At 42.0% G+C, this 9285-nt stretch overlaps 3 non-coding genes across 3 annotated transcripts; all 3 read right to left on the bottom strand.

The window, feature by feature from the left end:
• Positions 1-613: 613 nt before the first annotated feature.
• On the bottom strand, positions 614-695 carry trnal-uag (transfer RNA leucine (anticodon UAG)). The gene has a single exon. It is a non-coding gene; the product is annotated as a tRNA-Leu (tRNA).
• A 6053-nt stretch (positions 696-6748) lies between these two features.
• On the bottom strand, positions 6749-6830 carry trnal-uag (transfer RNA leucine (anticodon UAG)). The gene has a single exon. It is a non-coding gene; the product is annotated as a tRNA-Leu (tRNA).
• Positions 6831-8282: 1452 nt separating this feature from the next.
• trnal-uag (transfer RNA leucine (anticodon UAG)) lies at positions 8283-8364 on the bottom strand. The gene has a single exon. It is a non-coding gene; the product is annotated as a tRNA-Leu (tRNA).
• Positions 8365-9285: the final 921 nt, after the last annotated feature.

The raw sequence follows: 9285 nt of genomic DNA, 5'->3' as shown, positions 1-9285 counted from the left end.
GACACTTTGATGACAATTGGACAATCAAATCGAAGACACACATGAAAGAACATTCGAAATTTCAAACACATACCCTGTGGGAGTATAGAGCTTTACTCGAGATCAAAAGACCACAAAAATAACAGCCAAGTTAGGGGCTTCAACTGTTGGTTCTATTCTGTCACGTTTTCAACTTCAAAGCCAAAGCAAGTCACTTTCAGCAGGAGATGAGTTAATGTTTAGAAGGCGAGGACAAGGGTAACATAACAGATAAAGGAATCTTTTAGCAGAGGATGGTTTCGATCCATCGACCTCTGGGTTCTGGGCCCAACACGCTTCCGCTGCGCCACTCTGCTTTTGTTTATTGATATAATTTCATACGAACATAGTCTTTGGTTTTAAAGGGTTTTATCAGCAGCTTAATCAACAGGACTTGAAGGAAGTTATTGGTAAATGTGAAGTCATGTGCTCCAGTCTGAAGGTGCACATCTTAACTCTTACCTCGTTTGAAAACCAGACGGGAGAAAAAGAAAATGTCCTCATGTACACCTCATTGGATACCCCATATGCTACTGGCTTTTGCAGTACAGAAGAAAGCACTACAAGTAGCCAACACATGCAAATACCAGTCAATTGGCAGTGGTGGGATTTGAACCCACGCCTCCTGAGAGACTAGAGCCTAAATCCAGCGCCTTAGACCACTCGGCCACACTACCATTAAACATGACTTAACCCATAAAATCTTGAGTCGTTTCGATGAAAAGTCCACTTTGACGACAATTGGACAATCAAATCGAAGACACACATGGAAGAACATTCGAAACTTCAAACACATACCCTATGGGAGTATAGAGCTTTACTCAAGATCATTAGACCACAAAACTATCAGCCAAGTTAAGGGCTTCAAATGTTGGGTCTATTCTGTCACGTTTTCAACTTCAAAAGCCAAAGCAAGTCACTTTCAGCAGGAGATGAGTTAACGTTTAGAAGGCGAGGACAAGGGTAACCAGATAACAATGGAGTGGATAAAGTATTCCTTTAGCAGAGGATGGTTTCGATCCATCGACCTCTGGGTTATGGGCCCAGCACACTTCCGCTGCACCACTCTGCTCTTGTTTAATGATATAATTTCATACGAACATAGTCTTTGGTTTTATAAGGTTTTATCAGCAGTTAAATTGACAGGACTTGAAGGAAGTTATTGGTAAATGTGAAGTCATGTGCTCCAGTCTGAAGGTGCACATCTTAACTCTTATCTCGTTTAAAACCAGACGGGAGAAAAAGAAAATGTCCTCCTGTACACCTCATTGGATATCCCATGTGCTTCAAAGCTCGGGTGGCTGTTGCAGTTTTGAACAACAAGAGAGCTTCTTACAGTAGATAATGTGCAAGTAGACAATTCATTCAACTGATAGTCTACTGGCAGTGGTGGGATTTGAACCTGAGAGACTGGAGCCTTAATCCAGCGCCTTTGACCACTCGGCCACACTACCGTTGGAAACTAGATTTAACCAAACAGACAGGAGGGGTTTAGATGTAAATGACACTTTGATGACAATTGGACAATCAAATCGAAGACACACATGAAAGAACATTCGAAATTTCAAACACATACCCTGTGGGAGTATAGAGCTTTACTCAAGATCATTAGACCACAAAACTATCAGCCAAGTTAAGGGATTCAACTGTTGGGTCTATTCTGTCACGTTTTCGACTTCAAAAGCCAAAGCAAGTCACTTTCAGCAGGAGATGAGTTAACGTTTAGAAGGCGAGGACAAGGGTAACATAACAGATAACAATGGAGTGGATAAAGTATTCCTTTAGCAGAGGATGGTTTCGATCCATCGACCTCTGGGTTATGGGCCCAGCACGCTTCCGCTGCGCCACTCTGCTCTTGTTTTATGATATAATTTCATACGAACATAGTCTTTGGTTTTATAAGGTTTTATCAGCAGTTAAATTGACAGGACTTGAAGGAAGTTATTGGTAAATGTGAAGTCATGTGCTCCAGTCCGAAGGTGCACATCTTAACTCTTATCTTGTTTAAAACCAGACGGGAGAAAAAGAAAATGTCCTCCTGTACACCTCATTGGATATCCCATGTGCTTCAAAGCTCAGGTGGCTGTTGCAGTTTTGAACAACAAGAGAGCTTCTTACAGTAGATAATGTGCAAGTAGACAATACATTCAACTGATAGTCTACTGGCAGTGGTGGGATTTGAACCTGAGAGACTGGAGCCTTAATCCAGCGCCTTTGACCACTCGGCCACACTACCGTTGGAAACTAGATTTAACCAAACAGACAGGAGGGGTTTAGATGTAAATGACACTTTGATGACAATTGGACAATCAAATCGAAGACACACATGAAAGAACATTCGAAATTTCAAACACATACCCTGTGGGAGTATAGAGCTTTACTCGAGATCAAAAGACCACAAAAATAACAGCCAAGTTAGGGGCTTCAACTGTTGGTTCTATTCTGTCAAGTTTTCAACTTCAAAGCCAAAGCAAGTCACTTTCAGCAGGAGATGAGTTAATGTTTAGAAGGCGAGGACAAGGGTAACATAACAGATAAAGGAATCTTTTAGCAGAGGATGGTTTCGATCCATCGACCTCTGGGTTCTGGGCCCAACACGCTTCCGCTGCGCCACTCTGCTTTTGTTTATTGATATAATTTCATACGAACATAGTCTTTGGTTTTATAAGGTTTTATCAGCAGCTTAATCGACAGGACTTGAAGGAAGTTATTGGTAAATGTGAAGTCATGTGCTCCAGTCTGAAGGTGCACATCTTAACTCTTACCTCGTTTGAAAACCAGACGGGAGAAAAAGAAAATGTCCTCATGTACACCTCATTGGATACCCCATATGCTACTGGCTTTTGCAGTACAGAAGAAAGCACTACAAGTAGCCAACACATGCAAATACCAGTCAATTGGCAGTGGTGGGATTTTAACCCACGCCTCCTGAGAGACTAGAGCCTAAATCCAGCGCCTTAGACCACTCGGCCACACTACCATTAAACATGACTTAACCCAAAAAATCTTGAGTCGTTTCGATGAAAAGTCCACTTTGACGACAATTGGACAATCAAATCGAAGACACACATGGAAGAACATTCGAAACTTCAAACACATACCCTATGGGAGTATAGAGCTTTACTCAAGATCATTAGACCACAAAACTATCAGCCAAGTTAAGGGCTTCAACTGTTGGGTCTATTCTGTCACGTTTTCAACTTCAAAAGCCAAAGCAAGTCACTTTCAGCAGGAGATGAGTTAACGTTTAGAAGGCGAGGACAAGGGTAACATACCAGATAACAATGGAGTGGATAAAGTATTCCTTTAGCAGAGGATGGTTTCGATCCATCGACCTCTGGGTTATGGGCCCAGCACGCTTCCGCTGCACCACTCTGCTCTTGTTTAATGATATAATTTCATACGAACATAGTCTTTGGTTTTATAAGGTTTTATCAGCAGTTAAATTGACAGGACTTGAAGGAAGTTATTGGTAAATGTGAAGTCATGTGCTCCAGTCTGAAGGTGCACATCTTAACTCTTATCTCGTTTAAAACCAGACGGGAGAAAAAGAAAATGTCCTCCTGTACACCTCATTGGATATCCCATGTGCTTCAAAGCTCGGGTGGCTGTTGCAGTTTTGAACAACAAGAGAGCTTCTTACAGTAGATAATGTGCAAGTAGACAATTCATTCAACTGATAGTCTACTGGCAGTGGTGGGATTTGAACCTGAGAGACTGGAGCCTTAATCCAGCGCCTTTGACCACTCGGCCACACTACCGTTGGAAACTAGATTTAACCAAACAGACAGGAGGGGTTTAGATGTAAATGACACTTTGATGACAATTGGACAATCAAATCGAAGACACACATGAAAGAACATTCGAAATTTCAAACACATACCCTGTGGGAGTATAGAGCTTTACTCAAGATCATTAGACCACAAAACTATCAGCCAAGTTAAGGGATTCAACTGTTGGGTCTATTCTGTCACGTTTTCGACTTCAAAAGCCAAAGCAAGTCACTTTCAGCAGGAGATGAGTTAACGTTTAGAAGGCGAGGACAAGGGTAACATAACAGATAACAATGGAGTGGATAAAGTATTCCTTTAGCAGAGGATGGTTTCGATCCATCGACCTCTGGGTTATGGGCCCAGCACGCTTCCGCTGCGCCACTCTGCTCTTGTTTTATGATATAATTTCATACGAACATAGTCTTTGGTTTTATAAGGTTTTATCAGCAGTTAAATTGACAGGACTTGAAGGAAGTTATTGGTAAATGTGAAGTCATGTGCTCCAGTCCGAAGGTGCACATCTTAACTCTTATCTTGTTTAAAACCAGACGGGAGAAAAAGAAAATGTCCTCCTGTACACCTCATTGGATATCCCATGTGCTTCAAAGCTCGGGTGGCTGTTGCAGTTTTGAACAACAAGAGAGCTTCTTACAGTAGATAATGTGCAAGTAGACAATACATTCAACTGATAGTCTACTGGCAGTGGTGGGATTTGAACCTGAGAGACTGGAGCCTTAATCCAGCGCCTTTGACCACTCGGCCACACTACCGTTGGAAACTAGATTTAACCAAACAGACAGGAGGGGTTTAGATGTAAATGACACTTTGATGACAATTGGACAATCAAATCGAAGACACACATGAAAGAACATTCGAAATTTCAAACACATACCCTGTGGGAGTATAGAGCTTTACTCGAGATCAAAAGACCACAAAAATAACAGCCAAGTTAGGGGCTTCAACTGTTGGTTCTATTCTGTCACGTTTTCAACTTCAAAGCCAAAGCAAGTCACTTTCAGCAGGAGATGAGTTAATGTTTAGAAGGCGAGGACAAGGGTAACATAACAGATAAAGGAATCTTTTAGCAGAGGATGGTTTCGATCCATCGACCTCTGGGTTCTGGGCCCAACACGCTTCCGCTGCGCCACTCTGCTTTTGTTTATTGATATAATTTCATACGAACATAGTCTTTGGTTTTATAAGGTTTTATCAGCAGCTTAATCGACAGGACTTGAAGGAAGTTATTGGTAAATGTGAAGTCATGTGCTCCAGTCTGAAGGTGCACATCTTAACTCTTACCTCGTTTGAAAACCAGACGGGAGAAAAAGAAAATGTCCTCATGTACACCTCATTGGATACCCCATATGCTACTGGCTTTTGCAGTACAGAAGAAAGCACTACAAGTAGCCAACACATGCAAATACCAGTCAATTGGCAGTGGTGGGATTTTAACCCACGCCTCCTGAGAGACTAGAGCCTAAATCCAGCGCCTTAGACCACTCGGCCACACTACCATTAAACATGACTTAACCCAAAAAATCTTGAGTCGTTTCGATGAAAAGTCCACTTTGACGACAATTGGACAATCAAATCGAAGACACACATGGAAGAACATTCGAAACTTCAAACACATACCCTATGGGAGTATAGAGCTTTACTCAAGATCATTAGACCACAAAACTATCAGCCAAGTTAAGGGCTTCAACTGTTGGGTCTATTCTGTCACGTTTTCAACTTCAAAAGCCAAAGCAAGTCACTTTCAGCAGGAGATGAGTTAACGTTTAGAAGGCGAGGACAAGGGTAACATACCAGATAACAATGGAGTGGATAAAGTATTCCTTTAGCAGAGGATGGTTTCGATCCATCGACCTCTGGGTTATGGGCCCAGCACGCTTCCGCTGCACCACTCTGCTCTTGTTTAATGATATAATTTCATACGAACATAGTCTTTGGTTTTATAAGGTTTTATCAGCAGTTAAATTGACAGGACTTGAAGGAAGTTATTGGTAAATGTGAAGTCATGTGCTCCAGTCTGAAGGTGCACATCTTAACTCTTATCTCGTTTAAAACCAGACGGGAGAAAAAGAAAATGTCCTCCTGTACACCTCATTGGATATCCCATGTGCTTCAAAGCTCGGGTGGCTGTTGCAGTTTTGAACAACAAGAGAGCTTCTTACAGTAGATAATGTGCAAGTAGACAATTCATTCAACTGATAGTCTACTGGCAGTGGTGGGATTTGAACCTGAGAGACTGGAGCCTTAATCCAGCGCCTTTGACCACTCGGCCACACTACCGTTGGAAACTAGATTTAACCAAACAGACAGGAGGGGTTTAGATGTAAATGACACTTTGATGACAATTGGACAATCAAATCGAAGACACACATGAAAGAACATTCGAAATTTCAAACACATACCCTGTGGGAGTATAGAGCTTTACTCGAGATCAAAAGACCACAAAAATAACAGCCAAGTTAGGGGCTTCAACTGTTGGTTCTATTCTGTCACGTTTTCAACTTCAAAGCCAAAGCAAGTCACTTTCAGCAGGAGATGAGTTAATGTTTAGCAGGCGAGGACAAGGGTAACATAACAGATAAAGGAATCTTTTAGCAGAGGATGGTTTCGATCCATCGACCTCTGGGTTCTGGGCCCAACACGCTTCCGCTGCGCCACTCTGCTTTTGTTTATTGATATAATTTCATACGAACATAGTCTTTGGTTTTATAAGGTTTTATCAGCAGCTTAATCGACAGGACTTGAAGGAAGTTATTGGTAAATGTGAAGTCATGTGCTCCAGTCTGAAGGTGCACATCTTAACTCTTACCTCGTTTGAAAACCAGACGGGAGAAAAAGAAAATGTCCTCATGTACACCTCATTGGATACCCCATATGCTACTGGCTTTTGCAGTACAGAAGAAAGCACTACAAGTAGCCAACACATGCAAATACCAGTCAATTGGCAGTGGTGGGATTTGAACCCACGCCTCCTGAGAGACTAGAGCCTAAATCCAGCGCCTTAGACCACTCGGCCACACTACCATTAAACATGACTTAACCCAAAAAATCTTGAGTCGTTTCGATGAAAAGTCCACTTTGACGACAATTGGACAATCAAATCGAAGACACACATGGAAGAACATTCGAAACTTCAAACACATACCCTATGGGAGTATAGAGCTTTACTCAAGATCATTAGACCACAAAACTATCAGCCAAGTTAAGGGCTTCAACTGTTGGGTCTATTCTGTCACGTTTTCAACTTCAAAAGCCAAAGCAAGTCACTTTCAGCAGGAGATGAGTTAACGTTTAGAAGGCGAGGACAAGGGTAACATAACAGATAACAATGGAGTGGATAAAGTATTCCTTTAGCAGAGGATGGTTTCGATCCATCGACCTCTGGGTTATGGGCCCAGCACGCTTCCTCTGCACCACTCTGCTCTTGTTTAATGATATAATTTCATACGAACATAGTCTTTGGTTTTATAAGGTTTTATCAGCAGTTAAATTGACAGGACTTGAAGGAAGTTATTGGTAAATGTGAAGTCATGTGCTCCAGTCTGAAGGTGCACATCTTAACTCTTATCTCGTTTAAAACCAGACGGGAGAAAAAGAAAATGTCCTCCTGTACACCTCATTGGATATCCCATGTGCTTCAAAGCTCGGGTGGCTGTTGCAGTTTTGAACAACAAGAGAGCTTCTTATAGTAGATAATGTGCAAGTAGCCAATACATTCAACTGATAGTCTACTGGCAGTGGTGGGATTTGAACCCACGCCTCCTGAGAGACTGGAGCCTTAAACCAGCGCCTTTGACCACTCGGGCACACTACCGTTGGAAACTAGATTTAACCAAACAGACAGGAGGGGTTTAGATGTAAATGACACTTTGATGACAATTGGACAATCAAATCGAAGACAAACATGAAAGAACATTCGAAATTTCAAACACATACCCTGTGGCAGTATAGAGTTTTACTCGAGATCAAAAGACCACAAAACTATCAGCCAAGTTAAGGGCTTCAACTGTTGGTTCTATTCTGTCACGTTTTCAACTTCAAAGCCAAAGCAAGTCACTTTCAGCAGGAGATGAGTTAATGTTTAGAAGGCGAGGACAAGGGTAACATAACAGATAAAGGAATCTTTTAGCAGAGGATGGTTTGGATCCATCGACCTCTGGGTTATGGGCCCAGCACGCTTCCGCTGCGCCACTCTGCTCTTGTTTAATGATATAATTTCATACGAACATAGTCTTTGGTTTTATAAGGTTTTATCAGCAGCTTAATCGACAGGACTTGAAGGAAGTTATTGGTAAATGTGAAGTCATGTGCTCCAGTCTGAAGGTGCACATCTTAACTCTTACCTCGTTTGAAAACCAGACGGGAGAAAAAGAAAATGTCCTCATGTACACCTCATTGGATACCCCATATGCTACTGGCTTTTGCAGTACAGTAGAAAGTACTACAAGTAGCCAACACATGCAAATACCAGTCAATTGGCAGTGGTGGGATTTGAACCCACGCCTCCTGAGAGACTGGAGCCTAAATCCAGCACCTTAGACCACTCGGCCACACTACCATTAAACATGACTTAAGCCAAAAAATGTTGAGTCGTTTCGATGAAAAGTCCACTTTGACGACAATTGGACAATCAAATCGAAGACACACATGGAAGAACATTCGAAACTTCAAACACATACCCTATGGGAGTATAGAGCTTTACTCAAGATCATTAGACCACAAAACTATCAGCCAAGTTAAGGGCTTCAACTGTTGGGTCTATTCTGTCACGTTTTCAACTTCAAATGCCAAAGCAAGTCACTTTCAGCAGGAGATGAGTTAACGTTTAGAAGGCGAGGACAAGGGTAACATAACAAATAACAATGGAGTGGATAAAGTATTCCTTTAGCAGAGGATGGTTTCGATCCATCGACCTCTGGGTTATGGGCCCAGCACGCTTCCGCTGCGCCACTCTGCTCTTGTTTAATGATATAATTTCATACGAACATAGTCTTTGGTTTTATAAGGTTTTATCAGCAGCTTAATCGACAGGACTTGAAGGAAGTTATTGGTAAATGTGAAGTCATGTGCTCCAGTCTGAAGGTGCACATCTTAACTCTTACCTCGTTTGAAAACCAGACGGGAGAAAAAGAAAATGTCCTCATGTACACCTCATTGGATACCCCATATGCTACTGGCTTTTGCAGTACAGAAGAAAGTACTACAAGTAGCCAACACATGCAAATACCAGTCAATTGGCAGTGGTGGGATTTTAACCCACGCCTCCTGAGAGACTAGAGCCTAAATCCAGCGCCTTAGACCACTCGGCCACACTACCATTAAACATGACTTAACCCAAAAAATCTTGAGTCGTTTCGATGAAAAGTCCACTTTGACGACAATTGGACAATCAAATCGAAGACACACATGGAAGAACATTCGAAACTTCAAACACATACCCTATGGGAGTATAGAGCTTTACTCAAGATCATTAGACCAC

The sequence above is a fragment of the Platichthys flesus genome, chromosome 8 (assembly GCF_949316205.1).
Source record: "Platichthys flesus chromosome 8, fPlaFle2.1, whole genome shotgun sequence".
Lineage (NCBI taxonomy): Eukaryota > Metazoa > Chordata > Actinopteri > Pleuronectiformes > Pleuronectidae > Platichthys > Platichthys flesus.
The sequence above is the reverse complement of the archived record's forward strand: the minus strand, read 5'-3'. Positions and strand labels throughout refer to the sequence as shown.